Below are 13,331 nucleotides of genomic sequence, written 5' to 3'. Positions count from 1 at the left end.
CTTACTCAATCCCCTCCAGCCACACTGGCCTCCTGACTGGTCCCAAAACCTGCCAGTGGTACTCCTTCTTTGGGGCTTTTGAACTCTGCCTGGACCACTTTGCCCCTATTCAGCCACATGGCCCCTTCCTTCCCTCACCTCCTCAGATCTTTACTCAGCCGTCACCTTCAGAGAGAGGCTTTTCTAGGGATCCTATAATGTTATGTTATGTTATGTTATGTTATGTTATGTTATGTTATGTTATGTTATTATTTTTGGAGTCTTGTTCTATTGCCCAGGCTGGAGTACTGTGGTACGATCTTGGCTCACTGCAACCTTCGCCTCCCAGATTCAAGTGACTCTCCTGCCTCAGCCTCCCGAGTAGCTGGGATTACAGGCATCTGCCACTATGTCCAACTAATTTTTGTATTTTTAGTAGAGATGGAGTTTCACCAGGTTGGCCAGGCTAGCCTCAAAATCCTGACCTCAAGTGATCTGCCTGCCTCGGCCTCCCAAAGTGCTGGAATAGTTTTTTTTTTTTTTTAATCTTTTTGAAAACCACAAGCTAATGGGTTTCTTTTTTTCTTAACAAGGCTACTCTTCCAACTGTGCATCTTTATAGCACCCCTGAAATCAATTTGAGTGCCAATTTCTGGAATTAGTCTGGCTTCCTGGGTTGGCATCCAGTTTAGAGGCCTCCAGGATGGATGGATAATGGGCTTTTTATGTTTAAAATATGTATTGGTTTTTTCAAACATGTATTGAATGCATGTTGTTTGTCAGACATCCCACCATTTTATACATTTAACCTTGTTGAGGTGAAGTGACCCTCACGAGGTCAGATAGCTAAGAAATGAAAGAGATGGCCATTTGAATCTTGGTCTTCAGAGTCCAGATCTGGTCCTTCTACCACTTATCATTAGTAAGATGGGTGGAGTGGCTATATAAACATAAACTCCCATTGGCATCAAATCAGTGAGTTGCTTTTGAGTGACTTTGAGTCCCTTAGGACTATTATGTGTCACAGGCAGAAAGGGAATTTACCATTAAGAAAGGCAGATTTATCAAAGTGTGAAAACACGTTGCAAGAAAGCAATGGGCAGCACAGCAGAGAAAGGGCTGTCTGCAAAGAGGCAGGGGATGGAGGGAAGTTTTACAGGGTCGTGTTGGAGGGGGCTATGTGGGGATCGATGCGTCTGAGGGCTGTTTGTGATTAATCATTTCTCAGAACAACTGTCCATGGTTTTCCCCCACCTGAGGCCCCTTCCTCTTTGTTGCTTACTTATCTTATTAGGACTCCACATTATGGACTCTGAAATTTCTTTTCTTTCTTCTACATTTGTTTTGTTTTTGAGACAAGGTCTCATTCTGTCACCCAGGCTGAAGTACAGTGGCATGATCATGGCTCACTGCAGCCTCAACCTTTTGAGCTCAAGTGATCCTCCCATCTTAGCCTTCCAAGTAGCTGAGAATATAGGCATGTGCCACCATGCCTAGCTAATTTTTAACTTTTTTGTAGAGATGGGGTCCCACTATGTTACTCAGACTGGTCTTGAACTCCTGGGCTCAAGTGATCCTCCTGCCTCAGCCTCCCAAAGTGTTTGAGATTACAGGTGTGAGCCACCACACCTGGCTAGGGCTCTGGAATTTCTGAGAGATGGGAACAAAAGGGAAGATGTTTCCCCTGGATGATGGGACAGGTTAGATTCTAACCAAAATCTTTTTAGAAGGTTGCAGTTCCCTGTTTTTCACCCCACCGCAGTTTATAGCAAATATTCAGTGATTTAAATCATTACTACTGATAATAACTGTTAAGAAAATACCAGCCAGGCATGGTGGCTCACGCCTATAATCCCAGCACTTTGGGAGGCCGAGGTGGGTGGATCACCTGAAGTCAGGAGTTTAAGACCAGCCTGGCCAACATGGTGTAACCCCGTCTGTACTAAAAATACAAAAAATTAGCTAGGCGTGGTGGCAGACACCTGTAATCCCAGCTACTTGGAGAATCGCTTGAACCCAGGAGGCGGAGGTTGCAGTGAGCCGAGATTGCGTCACTGCCCTCCAGCCTGGGCAACAAGAGTGAAACTCCATCTCAAAAATAATTAAATAAAAAATAACAAGTACCAAGACATGGCAGTCCTGACCTAGGGCCCGTCCTCTTCCTCAAGGCACCCATGCCTTTTGCTTCTTGTTTTGTCTTCAGATCTGCTTTCCAGTCAGTTTCTTTTATTCTTAGCCTATAATTCCACGGGGCTTCCAATAGCGTACCTCCCTGCTCCCTCCCGTTTTCTCTTTTTCCGTGCTTAGTCTTTGTAAGGATGTCATTTGGCAAAGTTGATTCTGTTTGATTGCTTTTCAATATGGGCCTTTGGAGAATGGAAGGTAGTAACTCAATGCTGGACAGAGGAGGGAGGCCAAGAAAGAAGCATTAGTGTTGGAGTAGCATGAGCCTGTGAAGAAAAGGAGAATCTTTTGGACAGAGCTTTTCCTTGTATATCTTTCAAGAAATGGGTGCAGGTCCGGCGCAGTGGCTCAGGCCTGTAATCCCAGCACTTTGGGAGGCCGAGGCGGGTGGATCACGAGGTCAGGAGATCGAGACCATCCTGGCTAACGTGGTGAAACCCATCTCTACTAAAAATACAAAAAGCTAGCCGAGTGTGGTGGCAGACACCTGTAATCCCAGCTACTCGGAAGGCTGAGGCAAGAGAATTGCTTGAACCCGGGAGGTGGAGGTTTGCAGTGAGCCGAGATTGTGACAGAGTGAGACTCCATCTCAAAAAAAACTAAAAACGCCGGGCGCGGTGGCTCATGCCTGTAATCCTAGCACTTTGGGAGGCCGAGTGAGCGGATCACAAGGTCAAGAGATCGAGACCATCCTGGCTAACATGGTGAAACCCCATCTCTACTAAAAATACAAAAAATTAGCCGGGCCTGGTGGCGGGTGCCTGTAGTCCCAGCTACTCGGTAGGCTGAGGCAGGAGAATGGCGTGAACCCGGGAGGCGGAGCTGGCAGTGAGCGGAGATGGTGCCACTGCACTCCAGCCTGGGTGACAGAGCAAGACTCCGTCTCAAAAAAAAAAGAAGTGGGTGCAAGGTTGATCTCTAGTTAGAAATAAGCTCTGCCTGTTTCTACAGCTGGTTAATTAGAAATAAAATCTTTGTGAACCCATGGGTTATATCGAAAAAAATTTTTTAAAACAAGAAATAAAATCTTGATACTGGTGAGTAATTTCTGCTTTTCCCTGGCTCCTTCTACACAGGTCTTCTCATCTCAAGATCAGTGTTCACTGGTTTCTTGACTCAAAGCTGGGTCAAGAATTTTAGGAATTGAGGTGCTTGTAATGCCAGAGCCAAGAATTTCAGTATCGAGAAGTGGTTTCGTTTGTAGTTGATATTAGAAGAGCTCTTACTGTGTGTCCTCTGCTTTACCTGAATTCATGTAGTCAGTACAATAATCTTATAAAGTAAGTACTATTATTGGGTTCATTTCACAGATGAGAAAACTGAGATTTAGAGAGGGTAGGTATGATTTTGTGAAATATATATTTAGTCTTCCTCCCATTTCCTGGCCTATAACTCCTAAAATCATTGAAATCTCCCAAACGATCAGTGTCTTTTTTTTTTTTTTTTTTTTTTTTAGGATAGAATCTCGCTGTGTCCCCCAGGCTAGAGTGCAGTGGCATAATCTCGGCTCGCTGCAGCCTCTAAGCGATTCCCATGCCTCAGCCTCCCAAGTAGCTGGGGCTACAGGCACATGCCACCACACCCAGCTCATTTTTGTATTTTTAGTAGAGATGGGATTTCGCCATGTTGGCCAGGCTGGTCTCGAACTCCTGAGCTCAGGTGATCTGTCTGCCTTAGCCTCACAAAGTGCTGAGATTACAGGTGTGAGCTACCACACCTGGTCAGTGTCTTTTTGTGTGCTAATAATTGACCTTTGGTTGGGGACTCCTGGATAGTCTCAGGATTTGGGGGCCAGTGGCCAGGGAAACCAGTGGTTAGAGGGTTGGCACTTTTAGTTCTACACCCAGCCTCTGGGACAGGGAGAGGGACTGAAGGTTGACTTGATCTGCAGTGGCAGTGACTTAATTGATCATGCCTGCATAATGAAGCTTCCATAAAAACCCTGAAGGACTGGGTTTGGGGAGCTTCTGGATGGCTGAACATGTGGAGGTTCTTAGAGGATGGCACCCTCAGAGAGGGCTTAGAGGCTCTGCGCCCCTTCTCACATGCCTCGCCCTAGCGTCTCTTCATTTGTATCCTTCATAATATCCTTTATAATAGATCAGTAAATGCAAATAAAGTGTTTCCTTGAGTCCTGTGAGCTGCTCTAGCAAATTTATCAATCCTAAGCACCGGCAAAACAACCTGGAGCTTGCAATTGACGTCGCAAGTCAGGGGCAGTCTTGGGGAACTAAACCTGTGGGATCTGATGCTACTTCCAGGTGGATAGTGTAGGAACTGAATTAGAGGACGCCCAGCTGGTGTCTGCCAGCTGCAGAATTGATTGCTTGCTTGGTGTATGGGGCTCCCACACATCTGGTGTCAGAAGTATTCTGTGGGGCTGGGCACGGTGGCTCACACCTGTAATCTCAGCACTTTGGGAGGCAGAGGTAGGAGGATTGCTTGAGCCCAGGAGTTTGAGACCAACCCGGGCAGCATAGTGAAATCCTGTCTCTAAATATTAAAAAAGAAAAAAAAAACAAAAAAAAGAGGTAGTATTCTGTGTTGTGAGAGTATAGCAGGAAGAAACTTAGTTTGCTTTTTCCTCTCCATCCTCTCGGTAAGTAACTTGCTCTGGATCACTCAAAGGCAAATGAGTGGTTCAGCTTATTAGCCTCCAGAAGATTGACAGGTCTGAAAGGTTGTTGCTGAGGTAGGGTGGTAAAAGTGATCAGGTGCTTCAGATATTGCAGGAGCTGCCACTTGCTCAGTCTGATGTGGTGTTGTTTTCTCCTGTCAAAAGTTCTTTAATAATAATTATTATTTTTCTTCTTGAGATGAAATCTCGCTGTGTCTCCCAGGCTGGAGTGCAGTGTGCTATCTCAGCCCACTGCAACCTCTGCCTCCCCGGTTCAAGCGATTCTCTTGCCTCGGCTCCTGAGTGAGCTGGGTTTACAGGTGCCTGCCACCATGCCTGGCTAATTTTTGTATTTTTAGTAGAGACGGGGTTTCACCATGTTGGCCAGGCTGGTCTCGAAATCCTGACCTCAAGTGATCCACCTGCCTGGGCCTCCTAAAGTGCTGGGAGCCACTGAGCCTGAAGGACTGTAGCTTTGTAGTAAGTTTTAAAATTGGAAAGTGTTAGTCATCCAACTTTGTTCTCTTTCAAGATTGTTTTGGCGATTCTGGGTTCTTTGCATTTCCTTACTTTAGGGTCATCTTGTCAATTGTTGAGAAAAAATTCTCTTTTTCTCTTTGTTTGTTTCTGTATCTGGCTTTTTGGCCAAGGACTTCCTCAATGGTTGTTGACATTTAGGTGTGTAGGACCCAAGTGCAGGACAGTGAGTTGGGTGGGGGAAATTGACCTTTTCAGTTTATAATGTAGACTTTCACTGTCTCGCTGGGTCAATATGGTGCCTTATCCCTATTGTCAACTGTGCCTGAAGTCTTGAGTTTGATTTCACCTATTGAGAAACTAAAAGTCTTTTTAGTCTTTTTTATTTTTATTTTTTTTTTAGACGGAGTCTTGCTCTTGTTGCCCAGGCTGGAGTGTAATGGTGTGATCTTAGCTCACCACAACCTGTCTCCTGGGTTCAAGCTATTCTCCTGCCTCGGCCTATCCCAAGTAGCTGGGATTATAGGCATGCACCACCACGCCTGGCTAATTTTGTATTTTTAGTAAAGACAGGGTTTCATCATGTTGGTCAGGCTGGTCTCGAACTCCCAAACTTGGGTGATCCGCCTGCCTCGGCCTCCCAAAGTGCTGGACTAAAAGTCACTGCTTGGGATTAGGAAGGGGCAACTGCTTGGTTGAACTGGGTGGGGAGGGGACTCTGGGACTCTAATCGTTCCCAAGATAGGCTTTTGCTAGTCCTCCTGTTTTTAGCCCCACTTCTGCCCTTATTTTCAGAGGTACCTGGCACCACTGATTCAGGGCAGGTGAGCCCCAAAACTGGGGGTTAGTCTGGGTGGGTTCTTGGCTTTGCCCTGGAAAGAATTCAAGGGCAAGCTGGTAGTAGAAGAAAACAGCTTTACTGAGGCCGCAGAGTTACAGCTTCGGGACTGCTCCTGCAGAGCAGGGCTATGCTATAGGCAGTGTGTCCCAAGTAGCAGCTCAGGGGCAGTTTTGCTGTCATATTTATACCCAGTTTTAATTATATGCAAATTAAAGGGTGGGCGATTAGATATTTCTAGGAAAGTGGTAACTTCTGGGGCATTACCATGGCATTGGCACACTGTCATGGCACTGGTGGGTGTGTCTTGTGGGGAGGTGCTTTTGGTGCCTCTTTCCTGTTCCAGCCAGTCTTCAGTCTGGTCCTGAGTCGAGTTCTCCCTCCTGCCTCACCACCAGTGATTGACCCTTTCTGGAATTCTTCATTGCCAGTCCGCTTGCCTTCTGTTGACCTCTCTCGTGGGCAGCTAAGTTTCAATTTCGACACACTGGAACCATTTTCCAAAATTTTGCTGCTATTTCTGTTGTGTTTTTTTCCCTCTTTCTGTGGGTTTTCACCTTTTTGTATTGCTTTCCTGTCATTTCGATAGAGTTTGAGAAGGGAACAAAGATAAATGTATGTGTAATCTGCTGTGTGTATTGAGAGCTCCTGGAAGGCTAAGGGAAGAACTGGCCTCTAGGAAGTCGCTAGTGTCGCTACTACTTTGTTTCCTTAGCAACAGTCCTGACGGAGAGCTCCTTCATTGTATTCTGTTCCTACCGATACACATTGCTCCTTTTTTTTTTTTTTTTTTTGAGGTGAGTCTCACGCTGTCGCTTGGGCTGGAATGCAATGGCACGATCTTGGCTCACTGCAACCTTCGCCTCCCAGGTTCAAGTGATTCTCCTGCCTCAGCCTCCTGAGTAGCTGAGATTACAGGCGCCCACTGCCATGCCCAGATAATTTTTTTATTTTTAGTAGAGATTGGGTTTCACTATGTTGGCCAGGCTGATCTCGAACTCTTGACCTCATGTGGTCTACCCACCTCGGCCTCCCAAAGTGCTAGGATTACAGGCATGAGCCACCATGCCCAGCCTCCTTTTTTTTTTCTTTTGAAACAGGGTCTTCCTCTGTTGCTCAGGCTGGAGTGCAGTGGAGTGATTACGGCTCACTGCAGCCTCGACTTCTTGGGTTCTGGTGATTTCCCACCTCAGCCTCCCGAGTAGCGGAGACTACAGGCATGCATCACCATGTCTGACTAATTTTTTGTATTTTTTGTAGAAGTGGGGTTTCTCCATGTTGCCTAGACTGGTCTCGAATTCCTGGGCTCAAGCAGTCTGCCCGCATCAGCCTCCCAAAGTGCTTGGATTACAGGCATGAGCCACTATACCCGGCTGCCCCAGTTTTTCATTTGCATAATTCTCTATGCAAATTTTTTGCATCTTTTTTAGTTCAGCCAAATTAGCTGAGGTCTAAAGTACTCCTTTTAGTGCAGTCACATTAGTTGAGGTTTCAACAAATTCGTTAACACTAAACCAGTGATCCTCAACCCAGCTTCAGGTTAGGATCACTTGGGGAATTTTTAAATAACACAGCTGTCCCTGGCCCACCCCAGACCAATTAAGTGGGAATCTCTGAGGGTAGGGTTTGGTGGTCAGTGTTGTTTTTTTTTAATGCTCCCCAGATAATTCAGATGTCTAGAAAGGATGGAGAACCACTGCTCCAAGGCATTTGATCCTTCATTAAGGATAATTTAACCTAACTCTACACATTCAATTACATCTGTTATCTTATTGTTATTCTTCCCGTCTTACATTTCCCCCCAACATTGACCCCTTTCCTTCCTTGTATTCCCCAGATATGCTGTCATCTCAACAGCATTTTTTTTTTTGAGACAGTGTCTTGCTCTGTCACCTGTGCTGGAGTGCAGTGGCATGATCCTAGCTCACTGCAGCCTCGACCTCCCAGGCTCAAGCGATCCTCCCACCTCAGCCTCCCGAGTAACTGTGACTACAGGCATGTGCCACCATGGCTAATTTTTGTGGTTTTTGTTGAGACGAGGTTTTGCCGTATTGTTCAGGCTGGTCTCGAACTCCTGGACTCAAGTGATCTGACTTGGCCTCCTAAGGTGCTGGGATTACATGCATGAGCCACCACAGCTGGCCATCATACCCTTTTATCTATCTGAATGTTTTGCAGATACTCTCAGTTTCTTCCTTCAGCTTCTTCAGATCTTTGCTGAAATGTCAACTTCTCAGTGAGACCTTCCTGTTCGTGCCTTTTTAATTTCTGTTTTGGCCGGGTGCTGTGGCTTATGTTTATAATCCCATCACTTTGGGAGGCCAAGGCAGGAGGATGGCTTGAGCCTAGGAGTTCAAGACCAGTCTGGCCAACTTGGTAAAATCCTATCTCTACTAAAAATACCAAAATTAGCTGGGCATGGTGGCATGTGCCTGTAAGCCTAGCTACTCAGGAGGCTGAGGCATGAGAATCACTTGAATCTGGGAGGTGGAGGTTGCAGTGAGCTAAGATCACGCCACAGCACTCCAGCCTGGGTGACAGAGCAAGACTCTGTCTCAAAAAAAAAAAAAAAGAAAAGAAAAAGTGAAAAGCATGCAAATTTATATAATATAAATTTACATGACTAAGACCTGGAGAAACATATAATGTGTATTTATGTTTAGGTTTGATGAAGAGTGGACAATCGTGGAGAAATATGATTGGACAAAAGGGGTATGATTGACTGGTAATACACTGGGGGAAATTTAACAAGTCCTATTTGTTCAGATTCTTCTCTGTGTCCTTTTGTCTTCAGAGAAGGATATTCCTTTCCTTGTGGTATAAGGAGGGCATCTCTCAAAGGAGGGTCATATGACCTGTTTCAGGGGAAGGTCAGAAAATCTTTCATAGGCTTTATGACCTGCTTTGTGGGAGAAGGGTGAGAGGAAGCTGAGAGTGACTTCCTGCTTTTCCTGCTTTCTTAAATGCCAAGGTGTCATGTTTTGGGGTAAGGTATCTTAAACCCCATCAGCCATGTCCTGTCTACTGATGAGCCCATCGAGGCATTCTTCACTTCTATTACAGTGTTTATGATTTCTAGCATTTTCTGTTGACTCTTACAGTTTCTGTATCTCTCCTTACATTGCCCATCTATTCTCGCGTGTTGTCTGCTGTTTCCATTAGAGCCCTGAACCTAGTAGTCATAGTTATTTTGCATTACCTGTTTGATTATTCTAAAATGTGTCCTATCTGAGTCAGGTTCTGATGCTTGTTTTATCTCTTTTTCACACTGTTTCTTCTTGCCTTTTAGTGTGTTTTGTAATTTTTAATTGAGAGCTAGACATTGACCTTCTTCCTGCTGACCAGCTCCTCTTCCTTACCCCTCCCTAGTTCTTGTTTAAAAAGAAAGCTGGACATGATGTATTAGGTAATAGGAAATGAGGTAAATAGGCCATTAGTATTGTTAGTATGGCGTTTCATGTTAATCTGGCTAAGCGTTGGTCTGTGTTTTATGATTGCTGTAACTGTAGGTATCTGAGGCTTCAAATTCCTCTAGTGTCCTTGTTTCTGTCTCCCCTGTTATCTTTGGTTTTCCCTAGAAACTCCTTCTTAAATAGAGTGTATGCCTTTCAGCCCTAATTCCCTGTTATTGTACTGGAGCCCTGTTGGTGTGACAGCAAAGTATGGGGGAGGGGAAGCATTCTATAGCCTCATGGTCAAATCCTAGTCTTTTAGTGGGTCTGTGTCCCAGGCTATGACTGTCCCTTGTATTTAACTGTTTTTCTTCCCTTAGATGAAACAGAAAGGCCAAAGAGGGCTGGAGTCAGGGGAATTCTCTTCTACCAGGTAGGATAAGGCTCTGGTAAAGTCTTTTTCCCTGGAGAGTAGGCCATTGCTCTGAGCATATTTCACTATGGTTACTTCCCACAACTAGAGCTAGGAGGGGATCTTTCCTGACTCTTTACCAGGAGAATCTTGTAAAGAAGGATTTTTTTTTTTCTGTTTTATTCACCAGTATATCACTAGCACCAAAACCGGTGCAGAGTACATAATAGATGCTCAATAAATATTTGTCAAATGAACGAATGCCTCTTATCTAAGCTCTAGAGATTGTTTTACCTAGATGTGGGAAATTTCTTAACTTATAAAGATAATAGGCCAGGCGTGGTGGCTCACGCCTGTAATCCCAGCACTTTGGGAGGCTGAGGCGGGCGGATCACCTGAGGTCAGGAGTTCGAGACCAGCCTCAACATGGAGATACTACATCTCTACTAAAAATACAAAAAATTAGCTGGGCATGGTGGTGCATGCCTATAATCCCAGCTACTCTGGAGGGTGAGGCAGGAGAATTGCTTGAACCTGGGAGGCGGAGGTTGTGGTGAGCCGAGATCGTGCCGTCGCACTCCAGCCTGGGCAACAAGAGCAAAATTCCGTCTCAAAAAAAAAAAAAAAAAAATGATAATAAACTGATGACATTTCTCTGAATGAAGTTAGTCCCCAGTGTAGTATTTGCTTATTGGGTTCTGTAGTGTTTGTTTAATCTAAAACCCTACCTTAGATGGGATTGTTGTAGACCAGTAGTCTCAAGCTTTTTTGACTGCAACCTTTAGTAAGACATACATTTTATATCTTAAAACAGTATATGTGTGTGTGTATATATGTATATATATTTATCTTAAAACAGTATATGGATTTATATATACATATTTGTATATACAATATACATATGTATATATCATATATGCACATATTTTGTATGTATACATGTATATTTATTTGGTAAAACTTTTTGTGAAATAATACTTTCCTTAATGTGTGATATACTTTTATATTTTCTTTTTTTTTTAAATGGAGTCTCACTCTGTCACCCAGGCTGGAGTGCAGTGGTGCGGTCTTGGCTCATTGCAACCTCCGCCTCCTGGGTTCAAGCAATTCTTCTGCCTCAGCCTCCTTAGTAACTGGGATTACAGGCACCTGCCACCATGACCAACTAATTTTTGTGTTTTTAGTAGAGATGGGGTTTCACCCTGTTGGCCAGGCTGGTCTCGAACTCCTGACCTCAAGCAATTCACCCGCCTCAGCCTCCCAAAGTGTTGGGATTACAGGCGTGAGCCACTGCGCTCGGCCTATATTTTCTTTTTAAAAAATCTTTTTATTTATTGTACTTTGGTATACAACTTTTATAGTTTCTATCCTGTTAGTTTATATTTTATTTTTAAAATGCTTGTCAAGATTTATGTAGAGGATAAGTTCAGAGGAAATATGTTGTTTGTATTCATATTATATATAAATATTTGTATTTTTGAGACCAAGTGTGGTGGCTCATGCTTGTAATCCCATCACTTTGGGAGGCTGAGGTGGGAGGATCGCCTGAGCTCAAGAGTTCCAGATCAGCCTGAACAACATAGGGACCCCCTTCATCTGTACAAAAAATTTAAAAAATTAGGTGAGTCTGGTGGCTGGTGCCTGTAGTCCCAGCCTTTTAGAAGGCTGAGGTGAGAGGATTGCTTGAGCCCAGGAGGTTGAGGCTGCAGTGAGCCATGATTGTTGCCACTGCACTCTAGCTAGGGGTGACAGAGTGAAACCCTGTCTGAAATGTGTGTGTGTGTGTGTGTATACACACACACACACACATATACATAGATATACACACACACATATATACATACACACACATACTTATACTATAAATATATATATATATTTTTTTTTTTTTGAGAAATTTCAGTAGGTCTACCATACTTAGTAAAGGGGGACATTTTGACTTTCCCGTCCCCCTCCCAATAAGTCCATTAGTTTCTTCAATAATGAAATACTTTGTTCATCTGGTAACCTTTAGTTATATTTTAAACATTGACCCCCTTCTCCCTCTTCCAGCAAAGCTTATGCTAACTCAGAGTTTTGGAGTGATTAGGATGCAATTACTTTCCATGGCTATTAGCAGGGGAGAAATTACTTGAGTACATGTACAGAGTCATCTGTTTGTGTTGCTGAGACAGAGTGTAAAGTCGGGCCTCAGGTTTCCTAAGCTTCTTGTAGTGGATAGTGGGGATTTGGACCTAATACACATTAGGAACCTTGTCTAAGATGGGAGGCAAAAGCTAAGAGGTTGAAAGTACTTTGATGGGGATGGGATCTGTTTTTTTCTATAGTTACAGTTATTTTTCTTGAGACAGAGTCTTGCTCTGTCACCCAGGCTAGAGTGCAGTGGCGCGATCTCGGCTCACTGCAATGTCCGCCTCCTGGGTTCAAGTGATTCTCCTGCCTCAGCCTCCCGAGTAGCTGGGATTATAATTGCGCCACCACTCCTGGCTAATTTTTATATTTTTCATAGAGACAGGGTCTCACCATGTTGGCCAGGCTGGTCTCGAACTCCTGCCCTCAAGTGATCTGCCTGCCTGAGCCTCCCAAAGTGCTGGGATTACAGGTGTGAGCTATCACACCTGGCTGGTTATTTATTTATTTATTTTTTGAGATGGAGTCTTTCTCTGTTGCCCAGGCCGGAGTGCAATGGTGCAGTCTTGGCTCACTGCAACCTCCACCTCCTGGGTTCAAGCAATTCTCCTGCCTCAGCCTCCCAAATAGCTGGGATTACAGGCGCCCGCCACCACGCCCGGCTAATTTGTTATATTTTTAGTAGAGATGGGGTTTCGCCATGTTGGCCAGGCTGGTCTCAAACTTCTGACCTCAGGTGATCCATCTGCCTCAGCCTCCCAAATTGCTGGGATTACAGGCGTGAGCCACTGTGCGTGGCCCCGGCCGGTTATTTTTCTTTATGCATCAACTGGAAAGGTTTTACAATTCCAAATGCCTACATTATATAATGTCAGGGTGGTATCTTGCTCATTACATCTGGAACTCCAGACGAAGCTCTATAGAATAACATGGATTACTGTTAATAAGCAGTGGACTGCAATTTTAAAAGACACTGGAGAAAGAAAACATGGTGATGTTATCTACCCTGTTTCTCCTGCCTTCCCAGTTGGCTTTGTTCCTTCTGAGCCTTCTTTAGAATTTATCTGATTGTTTTAGTTTTGCGGCCCTGAAGTGTAGATCAAAAAGTCTGGTCTTTCTCCTGTTGAACAGGCCATGTATGGGCTTCGAGTTTCATTCTCTAAGAGTCAGGACCAAAGGCTCAAAACTGCTACAGTTCAGGAGAACAAGGTAGTTGAAAAACTACCATTAGTTGAGTTGCCTTAGGAAAGAAAGAGTACCAATAGAAGTAAAGATTTCTAAAATATTCTTTTATTTTTAAAG

The 13,331-nt window shown here is 44.3% G+C and overlaps 1 protein-coding gene across 4 annotated transcripts in view; it reads left to right on the top strand.

Annotated features, from left to right (window-relative positions):
* WWP2 (WW domain containing E3 ubiquitin protein ligase 2) overlaps positions 1-13,331 on the top strand; it is a 181,378-nt gene that overhangs the window by 4,560 nt on the left and 163,487 nt on the right. Inside the window, exons 2-3 of one of the 4 annotated variants that reach the window (XM_063611584.1) lie at positions 8,759-8,807; positions 9,868-9,920. The exons of 1 other annotated variant lie outside the window; for it this stretch is intronic. The gene's annotated coding sequence lies outside the window, so the exon portion shown is untranslated. Of the gene's footprint in view, positions 1-8,758; positions 8,821-9,867; positions 9,921-13,331 lie in introns of all 4 variants that reach the window. 2 more of the 4 variants (XM_063611583.1, XM_055297778.2) reach the window with 2 other exon arrangements.

Source organism: Symphalangus syndactylus, chromosome 11, assembly GCF_028878055.3.
Source record: "Symphalangus syndactylus isolate Jambi chromosome 11, NHGRI_mSymSyn1-v2.1_pri, whole genome shotgun sequence".
Taxonomy (NCBI): Eukaryota; Metazoa; Chordata; class Mammalia; order Primates; family Hylobatidae; genus Symphalangus; species Symphalangus syndactylus.
This window is presented reverse-complemented; position numbering and strand designations above follow the sequence as displayed.